At 45.5% G+C, this 25,185-nt stretch overlaps 1 protein-coding gene across 1 annotated transcript in view; it reads right to left on the minus strand.

The window, feature by feature from the left end:
* Positions 1-25,185, minus strand: part of CLPB (ClpB family mitochondrial disaggregase) — a 146,132-nt gene that overhangs the window by 42,893 nt on the left and 78,054 nt on the right. The window lies entirely within an intron of this gene.

Raw genomic sequence — 25,185 nt, forward strand, 5'->3', positions numbered from 1 at the left:
GGGAGAGACCTCTGGAAGGGAAAGAAGAGAAGAACAAAGAGAAAAAGAGAAATGGTTAAGAGAGGGGAAAAAAATTGGGAGAGAGAAGGGGAGGGCAAGAGGAAGAGAGGTGAGAGAAGAAGATACTGGAAGACGAGAGGGTGAGATTAGAAGCTTCAAACAAGTGCTGTCAGTGATCTATATTTGCTTACAGAATGAAAAATGTGTGCCATAAACATTGGCCACTGAGTAATTTCTAGTAGGAGTCGTGTCACTTCTCATAAAGGATGGGATGGGGATAGGCAGGGCATCTCTGCACTGGGGCCAGCCAGCACAGGGATGCCTTTTAAAGCAGGGCTGGGCCTGTCACCAGCCCAGGAGGCTCTCAGCTAGGCCCCACCCCAGCCACCCCGAGTGGGGAAGCCAGTCAGGCTCCCCAAGGTTCTGGAGCCTCAGGGCAGCACGGCTGCTCCCACTTTAGGAAGGCTAAGGCAGGGGCATCATGGATAATGTCCATCTAATATTAGTCCCCCAGCCCCTACACCCTTGCTCTGATGCTCTGGCTTGACTAATTGCTGTAATAATTGATAGAACCTGACTTCTACAACTGATCGATTTCACCTCCACGACCAACGGCCACAAACCATTACACTCCAATAAATAACCATGTTGGGCCTCACCCACCTGCCCTCTCCAGGGGCATCAGGATGGCCCATGCCCTGGCCTGACCTCCCCTTGCCTCCCACCCAGGGCCCCTCCAGGCCAAACAGCTGGTCTAGAGGGTCAGGCTTCTGGGAGTAAGTCAGAGGGCTGGGCGGAGGTGGGGAGCACTAATCGCAGGCCATCCGTCACCTCCCACTGGCTGTCTGGGGCTCAGGCCAACACCTGGAGCACCCCAGGCAGTATAGTGCAGGACCCCTCCCTCCCCTCCTCTCCCTGCTTCAGATTAGTGTGTCCCAGCTTATAATATTTGATAAACAGTAGATTGGCTTCCTGGCAGCACTGCTGCGGCTGTGCCTGCCCCCTATAGCTGTGGAAGGTCACTCATTGGGGAAATATGTTTCTGTCAGTGGTATTGAAAAAAGTTTAGTGGAGTGACAGGCCTCAATTTTTCAAATTTTATTAACTCCATCCTCTTAACCATTTGTCTTGAATTCCTTCAGATTCTGGGGGATCTGTCAATAGGGCTTGGGCCAGGAAAGTAGGATGCGGGTGGATGGTCCTGGACTGGTCCTGGCTGGTGCCAGTGACAGGCTTAGGTCTCAACACCCAGGGCAGGATAAGGCAGTGGAAATGGTATTGATGGGAGAGGAGGCCTGGCCCACAGGGGCTCAGGGAACTGCTGCTTTTCTCTGGTACAGTACCTGCTTTAGGTTTAACATAATCATAGGCTTTCTGAGTGGAAAAAGACCTTAATGATGAGCTCTTCCAACTCCTTAAGAAGAGACTCCCCTCTACTACATTCGAAACAGGTGGGTCACTCTGGCTTTCCTGAACATGCCCAGAACCCAGTCTCAAGCTCATGGCCTACCAAGGGGTTCCTGCCACTAAACTGAGGGCAGATTCTTTTCGCATGAGGCCCAACCTCTCTCTCCAACCCCACTCCCACCTTGGACTTCCTGTGAACACCTGTTCATCTTTTAAGACTCAGTTCAGGCTTCTTCTCCAGGAAACCTTCCTTGTTTCCCTACCACCCCAGGTTTGGTACCATCCTTTGTGCTCCCACAGGCCCTTCTGCTTCTATCTTACTATACTGATCCCTGTGTTAAAACAGTCTGTCTCCATCCAAGATTGAGAACCCTCAGAAGTCAGGGACCATGGCTGATCCACTGCTATATCCTGACTATGCAGCACAGGGCCCGGCACAGAACAGGTGTTCAATGAGATTTACCAAATGAACAGACTTCTTTCCAGGTGCTATCTTCTGAGGGCACACACAACATGGCTGTTCTTCCTGCCCCAGAAAAGCCCTTCTCACAGCAAGTGTGTGACCATGTTCTTTGCTCCTGTGGGCCAAAGCCCCCAGTCTCTTTGCTGGTTCTAGATACCTCTTTGTCTGGGTGACAGATCAGGTCAGGTCAGGGCCCGACACCCTCAATGCTCTGTGGGTGGGAAGTGGGGAGGAAGTGGTTGGAGAGAGAGGCCCACTTGCCCTTCCTGGGAAGAGTGCTAAAATCAGAGTGGGAGATGGGATTCAGATCTTCTCTGTACTGACATCAAGCCTAAGGTGGGGAGGGGAGGAGGCATATTACTCCCTCCTCCTTTGACACCACTCTGTTCTGGCCCTCTGCTACCTCTGTGAATATCAAAGAAGATGATGTGTATGACACAGCTTAAAAAAAAAACAGTAACTGCCCTATACAAATGTGTGAGGCTATATTATCAATAATATTGACATGCTCACCCACTCCCTCTCACCCCAGCCATCGGGGCCTTCTAGTGATCCAGATCTACCACCACTGCAGTTTCCATGATTCACCCCTTTCCCTAACTGCAGCTGGCTCCCTGCCCCCTAAAAGGGCACACGGCCTGGGAGCCAGTGGGGATGGGGGTCACCACTCCCTGGCTGTGTGGCTGGAGTCCTGCTTCATTTCTCTGGTTGTAATGACTGCTGCCCTGCCTACCTCTAGGGGTTTTGTTTGAACTGAATAAGATAAAAAGCTTGAAAACTATTGTGGGGGAGAAAGATTGTACTGGTTGTACGATGCTCTTTATAATAACTTTTGCATTCACTCTTCCTTTCCATTTTTACTGCTGGCTCCTTTAGCACCTTCATCCTGATTTTCACTATTTTAACAGTCTGTTTACTATTTCCAATTAGAAGTTTTTGCTGAATATAAGGGAAATCATTCCCATGATCAGAGACATCAATTGGAGCCATCCATTCTTTTTGGCTGTGAGCTCCCCATCAAGGAAGCGCTCCAAGAGAGACAGGACGACCACATGAGAGATGCCGTGCACCTGTCCCATCTCCACACTCACCTTCACTCACCTCCACACTCACCTTCACTCACCTCCACACTGTTGTCTGGGACACTCCTCATGCCTGGAACCCCACTCCTTGTCTCCCTGACTATCCAGACCCTACCCCTTTTTCAAGGGCCCTTCTCTGGGAAGCCTCCTCACCCTTCCAGTTCTCAGTGCTCATCATCTATGGGCTCCTATTATCCTCTCACTCCTCCCTTTTCTGGGAGTCCATCTCTGTTTAATCTTCAGAGCTAGTCTGTGTGTAGCTCCTCAGGTCAGAGATGGACTGATTCTTCTGTGTGTTCCCAGAGGCTGAAGGTGAGAGAGAGGAGCCCTGTCCAGAATGCTGCAGGCAGCACAGCAGCACTGGGAACAGAGCTGAGGTTCCTGAGCTTTTCCCCTAAACCAACCACTGAGCATTCTCAACAGAATCCATACACCCGCGCACATGTGCACCTGCAGATCAGCCCCCCTGGTAACCGAGAACCTTTACTGAGTTCTTGTTATGTGCCATACCCTGTGCCAACTACTTCCTTCTATTTAATTCTTAATAAGAATTTGATGAAGAAAGCAGGAGAGGTATAATTTTTTTCCATTTCACAGATAACTGAGTCCAGTGGAAGAGCAAGGTGAAAGGAGACTGGCTAACATTTTTTGGGTGTTACGGCCTTCATATACAGTTATTCATCATACAAAGACTGAGAAAACAGAAGCGGGGAGAGCTGAAATAATCTGCCCACAGTCATGGGACTTATTATACTATTTTCTCTTTTGTGTATGTTTGAAATTTTACATAATAAAAAAAAATTTTTTTTTAAAGAAGACAGGTCTGGTTTTCCACCACCTTCCAAAGGCCTGATGACTCAAAAAGAGGTAAAGATTGTCTTTCCTCTTCCCTTCCAATGTGCTCAGATGAAAACCAAGATGGGGGTGGGGCAGGTCTCCAGAGGCAGGTTTGGGACAGACAGCTTTGTAGAAGGGTACGAAATGGAACTCCTTTTCCTCCCATTCAGGGCTCCCCTGTCTGGGGTGACAGGGGAGCCACCAAACAGGTCATTTACAAGTCCTAGTTGATTCCCAGAATGTCATTTGGAAGTCCTAATTCTCTGACACACACAGTCTGGGTGGGAACCCTTGCCTTCAGGGAGGTGGATTTCTAAAATTCATGGAACAATGAGCTACTGCCTCATGGCTCCATCAAAATTCACTGAGTACTGACTTTGGGCCAGGAGCTGGGCATACAGTGGAATCAGACTTGTTCTTGCCCTGGGGGAGAACCCAGACTGGTAGGAGACAGACAGGGACAGAAACAATGACAATATAGTGTGGTGTCAGGATGAGGAGAAAAGGATGATGAATCCCTCCCCCGACTCCAAGGGAGCCATACACAGTGTAGCTGGGGAGATGGAAAAAAAAATGTACCAGCTATAGAGCAGAAGGTGCTATAATAAGAACTAAGGGAAAAAAAGACTGGAGAAAGCCTGGAGAGGGGAAAGTCAGAGCTCAAGGTCATGGAGACTGAGTGGGAGAGTATAAGCTAGAACGCAGGCCTTCCAGTCCAGGGCTCTTTCGACTTGCCTCGAGCCCTACCCCATGAGCTTTCAGTTCCAGCACTGACCAGAGGGACTAGACTACACTGGGTTTTCACCGTTCTCTTCAGTGTGTCAAACGCCTCTTTGCCTACCACTCAGACCCAACATTCTGCAAAGACCAGCTCCATTTCCCCTGCCTTGAAGCCTTCTCCGACCACTGCAGCCTACGTGGACAACTTCCTCCTTTGAAGCCCTAGAGTACTTATCTGATCACACGCTTTTCACCCATATGTGTCTTGTCTCCAGAAGCAGATGCATTACTAAAGGAATGCTTTGTGAAGGCCTAGAAAAGGAAATGGTGATGATCCCTAGGCATCAGGATGCATTCACGGAAACCAAGTCATGCCAGACTAACCTCATTTCCTTTCTTCATCAGGATTACCTGTGTTTGCTTAAGCAGGTACAGTTAGGGCATATGTAGACTTCTTCAGACACATGCTGGGGTGTCTCAGGACAACCTTGAGGACACAATGGAGAAATGTGTGCTCCATGTCACTACAGTGGAGGGTTACTCAGTGACTGGTGGACTAACCAGACCCAAGTGGCAGGGTGGAGTGACTGACAGATAAGAGGTGAAGAAAAAGGAAGTTTCCAGTGGCACCAAAAAGGCTTGGTCCTAGTTCAGCATGTTGACCCCTGACATGGGGATGGCCTGTTCATCATATCTATGGATGTCAGATTAGGGTGGGAAGAGTACGAAATACATGTGTGGAAGATGGACATTAAGAGCTAAAACACATGAGATGAAAATTAATGGAGATAAATGGGAAGTCATGGGTTTTGGATGACAGACAACGTGGAGATTGTTCTGGGAAAAGTGATCAAGATAAGAAAGGGTTTAGAAGCCATGTGAGAAACACGGTTTAAGGAATTGGAGGTTTAGGCTGGAGGAAAGATAGCTCAGGAGAACATGCCTGAATTTTCAGGTATTTGAAGGGCCATCATGTGGAACAGGAATTAGATTTACTCTACATGAACCCAACAGTAAAATTAAGACCCTTGGAAGCAGATTTTGGCTCAATATTAGAAAATTCTAACCATTAGAAAATCCAAAGATAGAATGTGAGCAGCCTCAGGAACAAATGAGTTCCCCAGCGCTGGAAGAGTTCAAACTCTGAATGGGTAACAATGTGGTAGGTCTACTACCTGCATATCAGTTTACAGAGGTTTTTTTTTCCAAGATTGTTAATTTGTGTTTATTCATTCATTCAGAGATACCTTTGGAGAGCCTTCTATGCATCTGGCACCATGCCAGGTGCCAGGAACAGAAAGGTGAATAAGAAGACACTGTCCTTGCTCTCAGGGAGCTCCTGATCCTGCTGAAAGCAGACGGACAAGTTTATTTCAATAGTATCTTATGCCTTGATTACAGGCCTCAGGACAGGGAAGGCTGACTTCAGCTCAGGTTAAATCAAAGAGTTCCTATGAGATTCAAACACACGTTTGGTTACTAAAGGTCATAGTTTAATCAAGGTCAAATCACTTGTGTAAACCAACTACTGTCTGTGGGAATAGAAGTGTACACTGAAGCACAATTTGTGAATTTTTGTGCATGGTATTTTGCTCTTACAGTCCAAACTGGTCTTTGGCTGGGACTTGTTTATGTATCTACAGATTGTCTTACAAGTGGCTGTGGTGTCAGGGCAAAGTGATTTAGCCAGCGGGGCTACCCAACTCTCCATTTCTTACCCACCCTATGGGGACTGCTTCAGCACAGACATAAACATGCTCCTGCTGTTACCTTATTGCACTCATCACATGGGGAGGCTAGAAGGCTTGATTCAGGGATATGATTGGATTTTAAATCCCAGTCTCCCAGGATTTTAATTACTGGTCTGGGGCAGCAGGGCTAGGCACTGGCTGCCTTTGGATGGAGGAGGTCGATACGCCACTCCACAACATATTGAGCCACAATGCCTGCAGACTCTATTTCTCTATTTAATCATCTTTTGCAAAATTTACAGTGGAACAGGAGGGATCAATACTGAATTTATCACATTCTCTTGTAAATATGAGCCAGGAAAGAGTTCCAGGCAGTTTGTTACTGAATGGGAGGGAACACATCTGTGTATAGCTGGGCATTAGGAAATGAAACAAAATCCATACTTCTTGGTATAAGCTACAGATGCTCAGCCAGTCTCTAAAAGCCTGAAGACAAGTTCAATGGGAAGAACACTGATTCATTCATTCATGTGATCAACCAACCAACATTCCAGAGCACCTATTTTATGCTGAACCCTGTATAGGCTCTAGGAACACAACTGGAGCTCTGTTCTTGAGATCATAATCACAGATACCACAGTGGCTCTGCCACTTACTAGTGGTGGAACTTGGGCAAGTTACTTAACAGCCTAATGCCTTTGAGTATGCATATGGAAAATGTAGGTAATAAAAGTATTAAACTTGCAAAGATATTTTAAGTACTGAAAGAGAGAAAAGCCTTAATCCAGAGCTTGGTACAAAGTAAGAACTCGATAAATGACAGGTACTGTTATTTTTATTACAATTACCATTTTTAAGCATTCCTTCCTATAGTATTTCTCACTAATGGTGTATGTGTAGATATGGAGGTGTTGAGGAGGGAGCCAGCCACCCCAACTCTTTAGCAGATGGAAGGGAGACTGAGTGGCTTTCCACAGGTTAGAGACCTAGTCAGGGCTACTGGCAGCAGAATCAGAGGAACAGAGGGAAGAGGATATATGAGGAGACACATGCTAAGCTCTGTTTTTTCAAACTTCAGTTGTAATCTTTAAAACAGTAAAACAGCTTCCTAGGGAATTCCCTGGTGGTCCAGCAGTAGGGGCTCCACGCTTCCAATGCAGGGGGCAGGGGTTCAATCCCTGGTTGGGGAACTAAGACCCCACATGCCACGGCGGCTTGGCCAAAAATAAGCTTCCTAAAATTGCTGTGGGGTAACAGAGTGAGAAGTGATTCACTTCAGGTAGGCAAACCAGGAAAAGTGACCAGAAGAGACATAAATGAGTTGGCTCTTGAAGGCTAAGTAGGGGTTTCATAGGTTGTGAAGTGGGGAAAGGGCATCCCAGGCACAGAAAAGTGAATGAGCAAAGGTTTGGAGGCAGGAAAGACTCCATGCTAGGGAATGAGTAGTTGAGTGGGCCTATGGCAGAGACAGTTCCTGTGCCCCCAGGCCCACGTGGCTGCAGGCATGCCCCTGGTAAGCCTATCAAGCTCTGGTCCCAATCCTGAAGCAAACAACAGTCCCCTGCCCCTTTTGGAGATAGGGTGGTAGAAGATTCCTGGTGGACTGCAGAGAGACTTGCAGGCTGGGTTAGGCATGTGAGCTTAACTCACAAGCATTAGAAATTACTGAAGGTTTCAAAACAGTAGAGTGGTAGGGTTTTGCAGGGTAAAGGTTTGGAAAGGAGCCTAGAGGTAGGGAGACCAACAAGAAGTCTCTTACAGAGTCCAGGTGAGAGTGATGAAGTCTGAACTAGGATAGTAGGGACAGAAGAGAGAGGATAAACTTGAGAGAAAATTCTAAGAAAGACGGGCTTAGTGGAAAGTGAGGGTGAAGTCATCAGACACTTATAAACACTTTCTTGTTTGGGTGACCAGTAACGATGATGTCATTCACCAACTAGGGAATACAGAAGAAAGTATGAGGAGGGCTGGGTTTGGATACATTGAGCATGAGATGTCTACAGGAAGCATCAGCAGAGCTACTAGAGACATGAAAATGCCTGATGTGTTCTAAGGAAGGCAAATATGCAGGCTGGTCTGGTTAGAAAAGAGGTGATACAAAAGCATGGAAATGAACGTTCAAACGTATCGAATATTTCACATACAGAGTTAGGTGAGGAAAAGGGCAAAAGCAAAAACTCCTGCCAAAGATTTCTGTTAAAGGCAAACCTAAGGTAGGGGTTTTCTAGATGAGGGATAATGCTCTGAATAGCATGTGATATATGCGTTGGAAGTATGGGGATCCTTAGTTCATTTTCATTTGGGGCAAGTTTCCTGTATGTTGTGGGCTTTCAGTAGGTCAGCCCCTGTGCTCCCTACAATCCAGCACAGACTATGCTCAGAAGTGGCAGCAGGCTCTGTGACCAGAAAGCAGCTGGGAGCAATTGTCAGTAAGGAGGGAGAGACTCTGGATAAAGCAGAGTTCAAAGTGGACTATAATAAGAGCCTGGGTCCCCAGGCTTCAGCACCCCTCCTCCCCTTCCTGCAAATGACAGCTGAGACCAAGGCAGCCAAGCCTGGGGTCTGGGCTGAATTTAGTAGTCATAATTATACTGCTGAAGTCTGGGGCAGAGCCACAGTCTCTGCAGAAGGCAGCAGCTTTTGTTCATGCACTAAAAACACACCATCTTCAAACATGCTAATCGCATGTCTGCTTCCATCTAACAACACTGAAGGAGGCTGAGGAAAGGGCACACAATGCCCACACATCTGGCTAATTCAGTTACGAGGCCAATCAATCTTGATGGGTTGTCTATAAAATACCAACCACCCCAAAGGACTGAGCTGACCAGATGTTTAAGCTTCTGTTGACCAATCCCAGCCTAATGTCCATAGCAGGGAAGAGGGGGTTATCAAGAGATGGCTTATGCTTCCACTCACATGTCTATTCACAAAGCTAAGTAAAGCCTTCTGTTTGAATGAGAAGTACAAGCACATTAGAGTGGTGGCTGAGCCAGGCTAACTGGAATGAAGTACACTCAAATATACAGACTTTCACTCTGACCTTAAGGAAGACAGGAGGCCTTATTTACAGTTGGCTTTGAGAACAGCTACAGAAACAGAAACCGATGAAATAGTTTTGCTAACTGCACTTCCCAGAATGGAGAGAATCAGGAATACAGAGGCAAGTATCTTTAACTATGATATTAAATGCCACAGGCTGCAGTTCTGGGCATAGGAACTATTCACCACTGATGTCTGCTTTTCAACCCCCCATCAAGGTTGAAATCTCCCTCATAAAACTGTTGCCAAAAAAACCAAAACCAAACAAACAAACAAAAAACCAGGATCCACTGCCAAACGGACTCTTCCAGTTAATACTCCTTCCTTCATGCCCAACCAGTCACCAGGCAACAGTCACTGAAAGTATAAGTGGAAGGGTAGTGGGGAAATTAGGAAAAGGAGAAGACAGGGAATAGACTTGAAATCTATACCAAGAGGACCATTTTCGACCCAGAGCTTCTTGCTGGTGCTAATGATTCCACTGTTTCTCAAAAGTGCTTTTCCCTAATTAATTCTAAAGACTTTACCAAGTCTGTCTCAGAGTTGAAGCTTCATGACAAAACAGATGGATGGACTTGGGTAAAGGAAACCTCCAACTTTTTAGAAAGTGGTGAGAGAGAAGCACATTAAAAATGAGGGTTTAGGGCTTCCCTGGTGGCGCAGTGGTTGAGAGTCCGCCTGCCGATGCAGGGGACATGGGTTCGTGCCCCAGTCCGGGAAGATCCCACATGCTGCAGAGTGGCTGGGCCCGTGAGCCATGGCTGCTGAGCCTGCGCGTCCAGAGCCTGTGCTCCGCAACGGGAGAGGCCACAACAGTGAGAGGCCCGCGTACCGGGGAAAAAAAAAAAAAGAGGGTTTATTGTGATAGCCCATGCCCAGAACAGTACCTGGCACTCAGTAGGAATTTAATAAATATTTGCTGACTGAATAATTATGCCCTAGTTATGATGCAACTGAGCTATGTTCCTTCAATATGTTTGTCAGGAGAGGCTTCCTGTAGTCCCTGGTAATAATGCTGAACAAAATCACTCACAGAGATCCAGGGCATCCTCTCTCAGCCTGAACGAGAAGGGATGAAGTGGTATTGGAAGGTAAGGGTATGGACTTCATTACCACCCACACCCAGAAACCTCTTCTTCCTCTGCCCATGGCTGTAGTAACCAATGCTGCTGACCAATCCTGCCTCCTTTGGATTCTTTTCTACCTTGATTTATATGATACACAATACCTAAACCTTTGTCTCCTTTGCAGGTTCCTGTTCATTCTTCTATCCCAAGTCATGGGTGACACCCAAGGCTGAGACCTCAGTCCCTGTCCCTTTCTCTCTGTATCCATTCTCCTTTTTTAAAAAATAGTTCCAATTTGCACAAACTATCCCAGTGGTTCTCAGTCCTGGCTGTACATTTAGGACTATATGAGAAGTATTAAAACCCTATCAATCCAAAATGGGAGAAAATATCTGCAATATATATCACAGATAAATAGCTAATATTCCTAACATAAAAAGAACTTTTAAAAATCAAGAGGAAAACAAAGACCAAAAGTTCTAGAGAAAAGTGGGCAAAAGACATGAATAGGCAATTGACAAAAGGAGATAAAATGGCTCTTAAGCATTTGAAATGATGCCCGCTTCAGTCATAATAAGAGAATCAAACTAAAACTATACCAAAATACTGTATCTCACCTATTAGATTGGCAAAAATTCAAAAGCTTGGCAATATACGATGTTGACAAGGCCGTGAGAAAACAGCCACTTTCATACATTACTAGTGGGAATGCAAAATGGCACAACTTCTATGGAGGAGAAATTTGCAATATTAACCAAGGGCATACATTATCCTTTGACCCAGCAATACCAATTCTAGAACTTTACTGTAGAGACGCACCTCCCACAATCCCCAAATGTATGTGCAAGAGGTTATTCACATAGCATTATTTGTAATTGTAAAATAATGAAAATCAAGCATAGGATATATAGCACATACACACAATGGGTTACTATGCAGCTGTAAAAAATAAGGAAGATTTCTGTGAAATGATATCGAGTGAATTTTAGGAAATATGGTTAAGCAAAAACAGCAAACTTCAGAAGAGCATATAGAGTATGCTTTTATGTAGGAAAAAGGAGAAATAAGAAAACACACATATATTTGCTTATACGAAGAAATACAGGAAGAATAAACCAGAAAACAATCAAAACTGGTTATCTACAAGGGGTCAGGGCTTACTAAGGAGAGCAGAAAAAGGTTGAAAGGGACACAGGAGGGAGTTTGACTTCTCTGAGTATACCTTTTTGTACAGTTTTTAGAAAAACGTTAATGTTCTACATATTCAAACAACAAAATTAAAACAAGGAGAGGTAGAGGAGAAAAACCCTAAAAGTGAAAGAATATTGAAAAAATTAACCCAACTGTATTTCAAACGAACAACATAAACACCCTGAAGAGAAAAACACCCACTTAAGTAACTGAGGAACCAGTATTTGACTATATACTGTTAGCCTTGGATGGAGTAGCTGTGAGAACTGTAAACAAATTCGGACCTGAACTCTTTTAGTAGTTTGTTTCCTATAGTGGTTTAGCTGAAGTAGGTCTGAAGATTTTTTTTAGATGTATTATAGGATTAAGCGAATGAGTACATATATCAGTGCTGTTTGGAGCCAGAATTCTCATTACAGAAGAAGGGGCATAGAAATATGAAATGTGTGAAGGCAAGGAAGAACACTGTAACAATGGACTGGAATGGGAGGTATCAGTGTTCTCAGGACCTCTAACATAGGTATGTACAAATGCATATATGTGTGTATATGTATATGCATGTGTGTAGTAAGCACACTTATTACTCATGTTTCAGTCTCTAATACAACTGCCCACTAAAAAGTTGTAGGGCTTTCAGAGAAATGGCTGATTCCAGGGCAAGGGCAAGGTGGATCCAAGGTAAGACTGAAACATCTTGCTATGCCAGGAAATACGGAAATTTTTTAAAAAAAGATGGGGGTATGGCACCCTGGCCAAATCTGAGATAATTTTAGCACCAACGTAACAACTAAGGTCAGTAATTAATTCTAGAACATTAAAGCAATAGTATCCACAAGCACATTTTGACAATAAAGAGATAAATGGGAGAAAAGGGGTTCTTGTTGACCACAGAATGCCAGGTACTGACTGGTCAACTGAGGAGTGAGCACTGGAGTTGGGAAAGATGTAAAATATTCATTTTGCAACCATCATATAAAGATTTATTCAGGAAAGAACCATCAGTGGATGCTAAGTCTGGGGGGAAATTTTGATGAAAAGGATAGTTGCATGGCCTTCAAAATGTCTCCCCACAGACTTTATTAATTTCAAGGGAAAAACTAATAATGATACAATGGAGAAACTGGACAATACTTGGGTTAGAGATGGGGTGGGAGTAAGACTTTTCACTGAAAACCCTTTTGAATTTTGTACTGTGTACAAGTTAACTATGCAAAACTATTAACTATTCAAAAACAGGAAGAAAAATAAAACATTTATAAAATATCTCTGATAGTGTGGTACGTAAAATAATGGCCCCCAATGATGTCCATTTTCTAATCCCTGGAACCTGTGAATATATAAAGTTAACTTGGCAACGGGGGAATTAAGGTTTCTCATCAGTGACTTTGAGATGGAAAGATTATCCTGGATTATCCAGGTGGGCCCAATGTAATCACAAGGGTCCTTTACAAGTAAAAGAGGGAGGCAAAAGAGTCAGTGTCAGTGTGATGAAATGTGAGAAAGACTTGAGGGACTGTTGCTGGCTTGAGGATGGAAGTGGACTGAGACAAGGAATGTGGGCTGCCTCAAGAAGCTGGAAAAGGCAAGAAAACAGATTCTGAGTCTCCAAAAAGGAACGCAACTCTGCTGACACCTTGATTTTAGTCCAGTGAGATTCATTTCAGACTTATCTCCAGAACTATAAGATAATAAATTTGCGCTGTTTTAAGCTGCTAAATTTGTGATAATCTGTTTACAGCAGGAGTAAGGAGGATACATAGGAAAAGCTACAGTGGTTGCCTCTGAGGAGGAAGACCAGGCATGTGGAAGGCAGACTTCCTTTTCACTATACATCCTCTGGTACTTCTTGAAATTTTTATTTTTTACCTTTTTTTGAAGTAAAAATCACTGCAGTTGCTAGTCAAGCCAACAATAGACAATCACTTCAGGGGCTCTCTACTGACTTCAAAGTTGAGTACAAGTCCTCTGGCTCACCCCCAAGGCCCTCCACACTCAGGCCTCCCTACCCACCATCCGATAGGTGGCCAGTTTCTTCCAGGTCTTGAACATGCAAGGCTCATCTCTGCACCTCCCACACCTGACAAGCTTCCCTCCCCGCCCCCCCCACCCCCGCCCCTGCTGGTTTGAATTCTGCCTGTCCTTCAGGATCTGCCTCCAGGCGCCCTCCTCCATGAAGCTTTCTACAATGCCAACACTGATCTTTCCCCTCCTCACCTCATTCGTTATACTTACTGTTTTTTCTGACCTTTGCTTACATTTAATTTAGTCCTGTTACCTACTGTCATGGTGTTTTCAGTGTGCTTTGTGTCTGGGCCTTTTCACCAAACCAGCACTCTACAGGGTGTAGTCTGAAGGAAGGGCCTGTACCTTTTTCTTCTATTCCTGTAATGCCTAGTGCCCATTTATAAACGAACTTAGCAAACATTCAGTGAGCATCTACATGTGCTAAGGATAGTGCAAAGTGCTGGGGATGTAAGCCCTGCAGATCCAGACCCTACCTTGTGTAATGAAGGCGAGATCTATTAATCAGATAACTGAATAGCTACATGCTGTGGTTAAGTGAGATAAAGAAATTATACAGGCTGCTTTAAGAGCAGAGGAACCTAGAAGAGGGATGCCAGTGGTCAACTGCAGGAAAATAATTAATAGTTGCTGAATAAATATGAATACTTAGATTTGCAATCAGATAAGTCAAAAAGCAATTATTCATCAGAATCACAAAATTTGAAAATGGAAGGGACCTTTGAGATCACCAACTAATAATCACCAACTTAGACCAACTAATTTTATAGATGGGGAAAATGAGGTCCAGTGAGGGGAAAGGGACTTATTCAAGGGCCCACCACAAGGTCAAGTTAGTGCAGGTCACCAGACGCCCAGTCAGCACTTCCCACTGCACAGGGTTTATTTCTTCAAAGGGAGTTTCTGAAGGATTCCTGAAGTGGCAGGCTCCTTTCTTCTGCTACACTTAAAAGAATTCATTTCCAAAATGATGTTCAGGAAGGAGTCTGTGGGATCAACCTACAGAGAGCACCTCTGCTGTGTTCTCCCTGGGACACTTCTAGGCCTCTGTGTAGAGGAAGAGAGCACGTGAATACTAGAAGCAAACTCTTTCTGGGAAGGGAACCTCAGTTCTGACCCATCTGACCCTGGGATGGGCCTCTGTTGCTATTTTGCAGGCTCTGACCTTCAGACTGATGTTCCCCTTCTTAAAACACAGTGCTGCCCTTTCTCTGTGCATTCTGCCTAAGAGCACATTCACTGGAGGGGCACGAGTGGACTGGCAAAGAGCAATTGGTCCTGCCTTGGGAAATCGGAATCCTACTCAGATGTTTCCAGGCCCAGTGCAGGTGGAGGAAAGCATAGAACGCAGAACAGACCTGGCCCAACTGATGCTGACCTCTCCCTCACCCAAGGGAGCCTTGGCCTCCAGCTGCCACTGCTGGCGGTGATGAGCTCATGCCGGATACCAGCCAGGCTCATCTGAGGACTGCTTGGAGCCGATTAAAGCCTTGATGAAATGCGGGTGCCTGGATGGCAGGTGGCTCTGGAGAGCTTGGGGCTCTGGTGCCCAGGCGCTCTCATCTCTAACTCAACTATGCAGTGACTCCTCTACGTCCATAGGATCTGGGATACAGAAACACCTTTCCCTGGGGACAGCAAGGACAGTTCATCATTCTGCACTGACTAGGCCAAGGGCAGAGGACAGGACTCAGGGTCACTGAGGGCCCCTTTTAGCCCTGACCTACCATATGAACTGCAGTAACACCACAGAATTCCTCCATTCCCCAAAATGCCCCTGACTGGACTGCTGGGTCCTTCTGGATGACAAATGGCCATCACTCTCCACAGGCTTTTCTCAAGTCAAGTGACAGGCTAACATCTACACTTCAGGTCTCCGTGTATATGTTATTTGCTCAGGGAAGACCTCCCTCACCTTCTTCAGACTAGATTAGGTCTCCATTACACTCTCCTAGTACCCTCTACTTTTCATGAATACTACTTCTCTCAGTGGTAATTACCTAATAATTTTGTGATTATTTGCCTAATGTCTATACTCTGCCAGACTTAAAGCTTCGTAAGAATGGGGAGTTCAGGAATTCCCTGGCAGTCCAGTGGTTAGGATTCCACGCTTTCACTGCCAAGGGCACAGGTTCGATCCCTGGTCAGGGAACTAAGATCTCGCAAGCCGCATGGAGCGGCCAAAAAAAAAGAAAAAAAAAATGGGGAGTGCTATACTTGTTAAGGTAATAACTGGAAATCAATAAAAAGACCAGTATGGGCAAGAGAAAGTTTTACAGGTAAGTTTTGTTGTTTTTTTTTTTACAGGTAAGTTTTTAATAGCATTCTTTAAAAAGAAACTTTTATATACAACAGAGGGGCCCCTCCTATACACCACATTAGCTATGGGACCAACTGGCTTTACAGCCTGCAACAGTTACCCATCCAAGCCAATCTTTTCTGGTTTTGAGTGGCATGGAGGATTTTCTTTCTTTTTGTTTAAAATAGCGTTATATACTATAAAGCTCACCTATTTAAAGTATACAATTTAATGGTTTTTTTAAAGTATATTTACAGAGTTGTGTGACCATCACCATAATCTGATTTTAGAATACCTTCATCATCCCCAAAAGAAACCTTGCACACATTAGAAGTCACTCCCCAACGCTCCCACAGAAAACTGCTGGCATGGAGGGTTTTTAGCTCTGTGTCCAAACAAACAGAAGAAAACTTTAGCATCCAATCATCTGACATGATTTCTTCATCATACAGATGAAAAAAGTGATGCCACAGAGGGGCTGTGATCTGCCAGAGGCCCTACAAGCGTGAGATGGTGGCAGAGCTGGGGCAGATCATGGTCCCCAGTGCCTGCATCCTAATGGCATTTGCTTTGATCTCTCTGCCATGTAGTGTGTCTGTCTATCCCAAACTGTTTACTCCACTGGACTTTAAGCTACTTGAGGGTAGAGGCTATGTTCTGCTCATTTGTCTTCCCCTCTTGCCCAGGAGTACCATTAGAGCAATGATGCTTAAAGTGTAGTCCACATACTTGTGCTGGTCTGTGAACTTTGTTACCAGTCATCGGTGAGACAAGCACAGTAAGTGACAGTAAGTGTCTGGAAACTTTTATAGCAACTTAAGAGTAATTTTGTCTGTTGAACCTAATGACAAATTTGGGCCTATAATTTATATGCCCTTTCAAAATATTTTTTTCTAATAATTTGTTTTCATCATGTTTTACAAAAAAGAAAACCTGTAGAAGACAGGTTTTTCAGATCGTTTGAGAAGCACTGCCTTAAAGCAACCCCTTCCCCACTCTCTTCTGCTTCTCCTTTTCCCTGTTTCCTTGAATCTCTTGCACTGGCTCCTCTTCTCATGCTCACACCTGAAATGTAGGTTCTCTCAGTTGTGTCCTTGGGCCTCTTTAGCTCTACAACTTTCCACGGACAACTCAGACTAAGCCAGCTTCCACCACCCCCAAGAGACTGACAACTCTCGAATCTTCACGTCCAACTTACAGTCCTTCCTCTCCTGAGCTTCAGACTCATTGTCCAACTGCCTGCTACACATCTCTACAAGAGTGTCCCACAGGTTCCCCGGCTGGTCAACAGCTATTTATTAGTCACCTACTATATGCCAGCTGTGAGGTTTTTTCCTAGGAGCCGTGAATATGGCAGTGAAATAAAGAGACAAGGTCTCTGTGATCACAAGGCTTACATGCTTGTGGCGGGGAGAGAGAGATGATAAACATGCAAACAAACATGATCATTTTAGGGACTTATAAGTACCATGAAGAAGATAAAATAAGGTAATATGACAGAAAGTGACTGGGGGGCTTCCCTGGTGGTGCAGTGGTTTAGAATGCTCCTGCCAATGCAGGGGACACGGGTTCGAGCCCTGGTCAGGGAAGATCCCACATGCCGCGGAGCAACTAAGCCTGTGTGCCACAACTACTGAGCCTACGTGCCACAACAACTGAAGCCCGGGCGCCTAGAGCCCGTGTTCCGCAAAAAGAGAAGCCACCGCAATGAGAAGCCCGTGCACCACAATGAAGAGTAGCCCCCGCTCGCTGCAACTAGAGAAAGCTCACGCACAGCAACAAAGACCCAATGCAGCCAAAAATAAAATAAGTTAATTTTTTTTAAAAAGTGACCGGGGGAGCTATTTTACTAGGGTGGTCAGGGAAGGCCTCTCTGAGGAAGGGACGTTTGAGTTGAGACCTGAATTCCCAAGCGGGAGAGTGTTCCCATCACTGAGAGAGGTTGGTACAGAGCGCCTGAGATGGAAAGGAGCTCAGTGTGCCTGAGGGGTGAAAGGTCAGTGTCACTGGAGAACAGTGAAGAAGCCGGGTGAGGGAGTAGCTAGAGATGAGGTCACAGAGACAGGCAGGGCCTAGATAACACAGAGCCTTGTAGGCTCTGGTAAAGGATTTGGATTTCATTTTGGTTTCACTGGTATGCCAACTGAAGATTTTAAACAGCAGAAAGACAGGGTTTATGTTTTAAAAAGATCCTCCTGGCAGTTATGTGGAGGATGGATTCATGGAGACACAAGTGGAAATGGTGAGACTAGCCAGGAAGCTGTGGTGATCATCCAGAACTGCATCGTGGTCCTGAACTGGGACTAGAGTTTGACTAGAGGCAAAAATGGGATGGTTCAAGATGTACTTTAGAGGTACAGATGACAGGACTTACTGAAGGACTTGATAGGCAGTGTTAAGGGAGAAAGAGAATTCAAGGATAACTCTAAGATTTGTGGCCTGAAAACTAGGTAAATGATAGCTATTTACTGAGATGAAGAAGACTTGGGGGATACCAATTTTGGGAGAAAGATAGAAGTATATTTTGGCCATGATGACATTGAGACTGAGGAAAGAACTGGAGCCGGGGAAGTGAATTAAGTGGTTAGCTATCATTTCTTTTTGAGGACTTTTAACCATGAAGGGATGCAGAGAAATGAGGTGGCAGCTGGAGGTAGATATGGGGGTCAAGGGAAGTTTTTAGTTTGCTTTGTTGTTTAAGATGGGTGATATTAAGGCATGCTTTCATGCCGATGGGAACAAGCCAGAGAGAGGAGAAAAAGGATAATGTAGGAAAGACAGGGGATCACCAGAGGAGCAAAGTAATTGAGAAAGAGAGAGGAAATAGGAGCCTGAGACCAAAAGCAGAGGTGATCTTAGGAACTTCTTCCATTGCAGAGAAGGCAGGCAGCGTACAGGAGTATAGGTGCAGGTAGGCTGGTGGAAGTGGTGGTGGGAAGATAAGGTAGTTTCCTTATGACTGCAATTTATTTTCTCTATGAAGTGTGAAGTGAGATCATTAGTTTGGTAGTTGGGGAAGGAGAGTGCTGGAGGTTTGAGGAGAAAGAAGGTATATAAAAGTGGTCGTGATCCAGAACAAGACTGTGATTTTACTCAAGAAGTGTAGCAGGGTGGCTGGCAGTATTGAGTGTCTGAAATTCACAGACATAAATGTAAGGTGAGTCAAGTTAGCATGGTTGTGATATTTTTTTCTCCAGCAATATTCAGCTCTTCAGATACAGACAGGAAGTAAAAAGAAATTGGGTTTAACTAGGGCTAGTGTTTCATCAGGTGATTACAAAGAAGGGAGAGAGAAGCAAGGGAATAGTTAGAACACTGGACCATGGAATCTAAAAGTGGGAAGGAGGGAAGAAGAAAATGTTCAAAGCAGAAATGGTCATTCCTCTGCACATCCAAATGATCCATACCTCCTCTTCCAGTATTCCTTACCTCAGTACAAGCACATACCATCTACTCGGCCATCCAGTCCAGAATCTGGACCTGATCTTGACTACTCCTTCTCTCTCACCATCTGATCCTAATGATTCTACTCCTAAATCTTTCTGTGATCAATCTTTTTCTCTTTTCCCACTGCAACTGCCTTGCTGTAGGTCTCACCTAGACAATTAAAATAGCTTTCAAATGAAATATTTTCCCTTTCTCCAGTCATGCCCCTCCTAATATATTTTTCCCCTATTTTCTCTAATCTTTCTTTCAAGTATAACACATATATAGAAAAGTACAAAAAAGGCATAAGGATACAGCTCAAAGAATTTTCACAAGGTGGATGCATAACCAGCACCTAGATAAAGAAGCAGAACATTATGCACCTCTGAAGCCCTCATGTGCCCTTCCCCAGTCACTACCTACCCTCTTGAGGGTAACCACCATCCTGACTTCTTACACATTGGGTGATTTGTCTATTTTGAACTTTATATAATCAGTCCAGTCATATAGTTAGTACTCTTCCATGTCTGGCTTATGTCCAGAAATGCTAGGTTGTTGAGATTCATCCATGTTGTTGTATACAGCGAGAGTTCATTCGTTCGTTTGTTCATTTGTTCATTCATTCATTCAATTATTCCATTGCGTGTCCATAGTTTATTTATCCATTCAACTACTGATACACATTTTTGAAACTTCTAAAGCATCTTTCACATTAAACATAAATCTGATCCTCCCCTACCCTTAATCTTAATGGTTTCCCACTGGAGGATAACGTTCTATTTCCTTAGCAGATCTTATGTTACAGGCCTTCATTATTGGTTCCTGCTTTCCATTCTTCAATTCATACCCCATAAATTCAGCTCTTCTGAACTACCTGCCGTGTACTGAATAAAGTATGCTGCTTTCTACTCCATACACCTCTGAACATGCTGTTCCCTCTGCCTTTCTTCCTCATCTACCCGGTAAACTCACATGCATCCTTTAAGACTTAGTGTAAACACCATCTCCTATACCATGCTTTCCCTGCTCTCCCCAGAGATTTAAAAGGTCTTTTCTTTGTGATCCATCAGCACCTTCTATACATCTCCATAAACACATCAGATAGCAATTTTTTTTGCTAAAATATCTGATTTCCTCACTGACCTATGAGTTCCTTAAGGGTAAAGACCATGTCTGGATCATCTTTTATTTCCCAGGTGCCTAGGGTGAAGCCTATGACAGGAGAGATGCTCAATAAGTGCTCGAAAAATGAGTGAGAAGACTTGCTCAGGGGTTACATAGTACCGTATGCAGGAGCTGGAAGGGGTCCTTGGAATCAGCTACACTAATTTCTCTATTTTACTACGGAAGAGAAAGGTTTTGCCTAAAGGAGATAGGGTTTGCTGGTGGCAGAGCCAGATCTAATCTTCAGCCCAGTGCTCATTCCCCTTCCCTGCATTGCTGGCAAGAATCAGAGGGTGACATTTCCATAGAGGAGAGCCTGGGGCAAAACCGATCCCCTCAACATCTGGCAGTGCAGCCAGATGGGCAGACAGTGAAATGGAACAAGAAATGGAGCTCTAAGTTTCTAGCCCCAACAACAAAATAATAGGCTGTTAAAGGGAAGATATCAGCACTGGGAAGGTTCCTTGCCTCAGGCGGCAATGGTTGGGAATTTAAGGACGGCTGGTTAACACTGACAACTGAGCCCTGTACTTGGACAGAGGAACATGGAAGGGCAAGAAAGTAGGTAGGAAAGAGGCTAAGGGAAGCCCTGGGGAAGATGCTATTAGGTTTCATAAAGCTCAGTGTTTCTGAGGTGATGAGCACTGGTGGCTGAAAAGGCAGGGGCACTGTGACTAAAAGAAGGAAGATAGCTTCATACACGAAGCTCTAAAAAGCCAGATATATTATGACACTCAGAGCAAGTGGGCCAGGAAGCAGAGACACCACATCTCCAGTGGCATCCAAATCTACAGTGGCTCTGGAGATTGCGGCACATCCAAGTATGTACTAAACTATGTGCAGGGCACTGTGGCAAAGGAGGCAGGCAAAGTAAGACATAACCCTCGCCCTCAAATGACCTCTCTAGCAGGGGGAACTGGACCCAAATCACAGGGAACAGGGAAGACTTTAGAAGGGAGGTGGCATGAGAGCTGCGGATTGGCTGGTAGAAAGCATTCCACTAGGCCGAGAAAAAAAGTCTTGAAGGGAAATGAGAGGCAGAAAGACCTGCATGAGTAAAAGCACTGAGGTAGGAACACAGAAGTGACGTTATGCCGTAGCTGGAGTATTAGGGCAGCAGTGGGAAAAAAAAGTTAAGTGAGGGTCAAACTAGAACAACTCTAAAACCAGCTTAACAAATTAGGATGGGTAGGATTCCTTTTTTAAAAAAAAATACATGAGCACTGGGTGTTTTTCAAGTTAATAAGATATTATATGTAGAGTGCTTACTCTGTAGAACCTACACATGCCCAATCCTACAAAACCTTAGATGGTAGGTGGCACGATCCCATTTCCACATGAGGAAAGAGAACTGCAGAGCAGTCACAGCTTAGCCAGGACACACAGCTATTAAGGGCAGGGTTGTATTCAGATCCTGACTCCACAGTTTATGCTCCCTCCTTGTGGTCTTTCTCACCTGGGGTTTCTCCTTTGAACCAAAACTGGGAAATTATTTGAGTAATGATTTTCTCAATTCTCTCAAGAATGGTACATAACTCGTACCACTTTAGATGCCTGGGAGAGAAATTAATTCCTTGTGTGCAACAGACGCCTTAGAACATTAGAGCTTAATTTTCCAGAGGAACCCTGGTTGAGAAAGGCTGCATGACAAGAGGTATGTTTTAGGAAAATCAATCTGGAGGTGGGATCACATCCCTGGGAGGAAAAAGCTGCAAAAGCACCTCAACAGCCTTGGAACTACTGGGATGAGTCAGCTACAGGGACTTGAGGAAGGAGGCCCCCATCTTCTCTAATTACTTCTCAGTTGTCCTGCTCTTCCTTCATTCTTCCAACCTTTTCTTGTACTTGGCAGTCAAGTGCTGAAGCAGAGCCTTCCTGCTCATAAGCAGGCAACCCAAGCGGAAGCAGCATCTTCAGAGATGAAAACCACAGAAGCCAGTGCACCCACTTTTCTGTGGAGGCTGGGGGTGGAAAACTGGCACTACTGAACTCAGAACTCTTCCACAGAAATCCATCTGGCAAACTCCTATTACTCTCCCTGATAAGGCTGAAGCACGCCATCCTCTGGGAAGCTTTCTGTAACTGATTCCACCCCCCTGCTCACCAGGCAGAAGCAGGTATTTCCTACTCGGTATCCCCACAGCCCCTTGTCCAGGACCCTGCTGGAGCACCTGCCTGCTGTCACTGCCTATTTCCAAGTCTGTCTCCTCTACCAGTCTGAGCCTCTCTCAGGGTCAGGGACAGTTTGCCAGATCCATCTTAGGATGCCCTGAGGTCCATGGTCTCAAAAGATGGCAACTGGCTTACCCAGAGTCACACTACAGAGCTGAGATCAGACACACTACAGGTCTCTCTGATCCCCAAGACTGTGTTCTTTTCACTATGTTACAGGGTCTCCCAAAGATAAAGAAGGGCCTTTCTGTGCTAAGCACCCAGCCCAACACTGAAGAGTTCAGAGGCTGTGCTATCAGAGTAGACCAGACCACCTGGAGAAGCTTCCTTAGAGGTAGATCCTTGAAGAGTCTGAGGATCTAGCTGAGAAGAGAGGGAACACGATGGTTTTAGGCAAGGTGGGGAAGTTGTGGGCAGAAACAGAATTAAGAAGCCGTTAGGTAGGAGTACAGGTTTCATGGGGGAGGAATGGGATTACAGCTGCCAGGTAAGAGTTTGATTTCTTTATACAATCGTGGAGCACCTACCTGTACTAGGAGCTTTTATAGATATCATCACTAATCCTCATGCCCACTAATCACTGTGATATTTCCCAGGTGTTACTTTACAGACAAGAAAACTGAGGCTTAGAGAGTTTAAGTAACATGTCCAAGCCAACAGAGCTAGTAGCTGGGGAAGCTGGGATTCAAAACCAGGTTGGTCTGACTCTGAAGCCTAAAGTCCTTTTTATTACTCCATGCTGCCTCTTAAGAGGTCAGAGAACTTCCCACATTACCAGACTGATGCTGCTGCCTGGACCTCCCCGCAGCTCTCACGTGGGGACTGCTGATCAGAGGGCAGGCGCAGCTGGCCCCTCTAGCTCTAACCCTCTAAGATCTGGGGGCCCTAAATCCCTGTGGACTAAGCAATTTCAAGGACAAGGGTTCGGTGTTGACCTCGTCATCACAGGCTGGCCCTGTGTCTAAACCTGCCTTGGATCTCACAGAGAAAGCCTCTAAGGTGCTACAGCAAAGACGGTGGCAAACACAGGCTAAAAAAGCTGGATGGTCAGGAAGGCTGGGCCTGCCTTCCCTGAAACCTTCTGGAGGAGGTCAGCTGAGGTCAGGAAACTTCGGAAATGTCACTGGCAAGAGCCCCTAGGACAAGGGAGCAGGATCCTGCCTCTCGGTTGGCTGGTCACACACACAGGCAGACCAAGAGAGGTCAAAGGGGGAGGGAGGTCAGAAGTTGGCAAGCCTGCAGGCCCTGAGTGACGGCCACTTGTTCAGGAAGGGAGAAATAAGTGGGTTAATGGTTTTGGCCCTTGAGGCTGGGAGGCTAGGGCAGGGGGTGTAAATGGATTCTGGGGAAAAAGGCAGGTGGGTGAACTGTAAAGGTGGGGGCTAAGGGCATCTGTTCCAAGTCAACAAGCAAGAACCATGCCCCTGGAACGGCTCAAAGGGCCAGCCTTGGCCTGGGGGGTGAGGGTGGAGGGGTGCTTCATAAAAGGCCTGTGTTTCTTCATTTCAAAGGTGTTCGATCTGGAAGGCTGGGGAGAAGGACTCTTTTTAGAGTGGATTCCCTGTCTGCTTAGGGGCTGAGGGGATGCAGGGAATGTAAACCACTGGACAACAGCTGGGGGTACTGATTGATTTTAAGGCATGGCAGAGGGAAGCTCCATGGTGAACACTCCAACTCCTAGCTACAGATGTCTCGTCGGAGAGCCTTCCAAAGGACAAAGTGAGTAGCATCTTGCTTGGGGACGTTTTCTAAGTCTCTGCTTCTGAGAGCAAATGAGTTCTTGCTCCAAAAGCATCAGTCATCCCAGGCGCTGTCACCACATCCGTAAGCAGTCCTGCCCCTCACAATGTACATGCCCCCAGACCAAGGCACACTCTGGCTGCTCTGGGGCAGGTAGGTCCCTTGTAGGCTGGGGATATGGGCCAGGCCTGAGTCTTAAGTGAGTGTGGCTGGGGCTGATGGAAGGTGGCAGGATTTGAGGGTTAATGGGAAATCCTTCCAGTCCAATAACATGACAAGGACTAGAAAATGATCTGGGGAGGTTGGGCCAGGGGGGCAAAGGCTCTGGGACTGAAAGAACTTTCTTTGAAGACTGGGTTTTGAAAAAGTGATTGGCTGCAAAGGACAGGTGGCAGAAGATACAGAGAAGAAAATCACACCTCATTTAAAAGAATCTATTTCCACCAGTCAGAGAAGAACTAAAATGGAATGAACTCCTAGAGAAGAAGTAGGATTCCCTGAGTCCCTGAGAGAATCCAAGGAAATGCCAGCCAGCCAGCTGTTGGAGAGGTTTCTGCCAGGAGAAGAGAAGTCAGGCAATCAGGGTAACCCAGAGGACTTCTGAGGATCCTTCTAGCTCCCAGGTTCTATAAAGAATGACCACTGATAAGGAATACCCTGGCGTCCAGGCCCAAGAGAGGGTCCCTAAGCCTTTAAGAAGTGTAAGTGAGGGCATAAACAGGCAGTCAATGCCATACTCACTCTGGGGCCTGGGCACCACACATCCTGGCAAGATGCTTCCCTCCCTATTCCAAGGAGAGGCTGGAGTGGGATGAGGGAAAGTGACTGCATGGGAGGCATCTGGCAGGGTGGCAGGTAACTC

This window comes from Kogia breviceps, chromosome 7 (assembly GCF_026419965.1).
Source record: "Kogia breviceps isolate mKogBre1 chromosome 7, mKogBre1 haplotype 1, whole genome shotgun sequence".
In the NCBI taxonomy this organism is placed as follows: domain Eukaryota; kingdom Metazoa; phylum Chordata; class Mammalia; order Artiodactyla; family Physeteridae; genus Kogia; species Kogia breviceps.